The 1520-nt window shown below is 31.4% G+C and overlaps 1 long non-coding RNA gene across 1 annotated transcript; it reads right to left on the bottom strand.

The window, feature by feature from the left end:
- Nucleotides 1-254: 254 nt before the first annotated feature.
- On the bottom strand, nucleotides 255-811 carry LOC107468106 (uncharacterized). The gene is made up of 3 exons (XR_001587952.3): nucleotides 693-811; nucleotides 529-612; nucleotides 255-343 (listed from the first exon to the last, which is right to left on the bottom strand). It is a non-coding gene; the product is annotated as an uncharacterized LOC107468106 (long non-coding RNA).
- Between the last annotated feature and the right edge of the window lie 709 nt (nucleotides 812-1520).

Raw genomic sequence — 1520 nt, 5'->3', positions numbered from 1 at the left:
CCAACTAAAAACCAGAGACTCTCCATGAACAAATTATTGAACGAATTAATCACTGAGGTTATCTTTGAAACATTTGACTTGGACGCGGCAATCCCTAATTATTGAACAAATTAATTCTGCTTCAACCTGGCAACATCAGCTTCAGCAAGTACAATCTCCTCCAGCTCGGCCTTTGTCTTCACATAAGTCGATTTTGTAAGATTGTGTATATAGAGAAAGAAATCAGAATGGAAAAAGAATATCAAGTTTTGTTAGAAAACTGTCCTGAAGACATACTCAATCCAACTTCCAATGCCGCTCTAAAATCCCTCTCAGCTTGCAATTGTTCTTGCAATCTTGAAACCTTAATAATAAATATCACGCAGACTTCATTAATGTCGAAAAATAAGAATGATGTGGTAATGTCAATGCATGATATGTTGGTTAAGGAAGATAAGAATAGAACTAGCAAACAAAATCAAAAGAAAATAAATACGAAAGAAAGAAATATAGGTATATAAGACCATATATTGAAAAATAAATAATTACATCTTGTTCAAGTGCCAATCGCTGCTCGTGCAGAGCTTGCTTCCTTCTTTCTAAGCTTGCTTGTAAAATAGCATTGCCTCTAGCCTGAAATGAAAGAACAACTCCATTAAGATAAAAAATAACTATAAAATACTACACAAAATGAACCACAAAAAAAAACTTACCTCCTTTGCAATTATGTGCTGCAAATCACTTTTTGCAATCTCAAGCCTTTGAATAGCAAGCCTACACAAATAAAAATAATTCCATGTTTATTTTCAAGAGCAAACGAATGGAAAAAAATATTAAAGCCGAAGCATTATACATATGACCGATGATCCCAGAGCAGTACTTGCTTGGAAGAGATGCCAACAATCAAAAGACTAAAAACAGGGAAAACAAAGCAAGCAATTTATTTTGGTGTAAGAAACTTTAAACTGAGACTACACAGCCGTGATTCCATAACACATTAATCTTTAAGAATATACTACTACATGGGTGAATTTGATGCACACACGTATATAAAATTACACATGGTTGAATTAAACACTTTTTGCTTATATGGCAATACATAATTAGATATCTATACATCATTTTATTTACAGACATCCAGGATACAAAATAACCCTTAGAATAAGAGTTAAAAAAATGGATGTTACTGGAAGCATAGTAGCTAGAATCTCAATTTAACTCTTAAAATCTTTCGATATTACGATTTTAAATGAGTTTATCGATTTTACGAAATTTGTACTAAGTCTGACGATTTTACGATTTAAATCTTGTTAAGATTTTACGTTTTACGTTTTTTATTTACTTTTTCGATTTCACGTAAAATCTCGATTTTTTCTACCTTGGTCTGGAAGCATATCAATTTATCTATCTACTTTTTTCCTGAAATTTTCTCCTCATAGATTAGTCAGAAGAATTCACTTCAGCCACATATAAAACTTTTTAGCATTAAAAAATAATATTATAGAGTATATTGACCCTATTATGACCAACTAAAAAATCTC

Source organism: Arachis duranensis, chromosome 10 (assembly GCF_000817695.3).
Source record: "Arachis duranensis cultivar V14167 chromosome 10, aradu.V14167.gnm2.J7QH, whole genome shotgun sequence".
Classification (NCBI taxonomy): domain Eukaryota; kingdom Viridiplantae; phylum Streptophyta; class Magnoliopsida; order Fabales; family Fabaceae; genus Arachis; species Arachis duranensis.
Note: the sequence above shows the minus strand (reverse complement) of the source record. Positions and strands in the feature narration are given on the sequence as shown.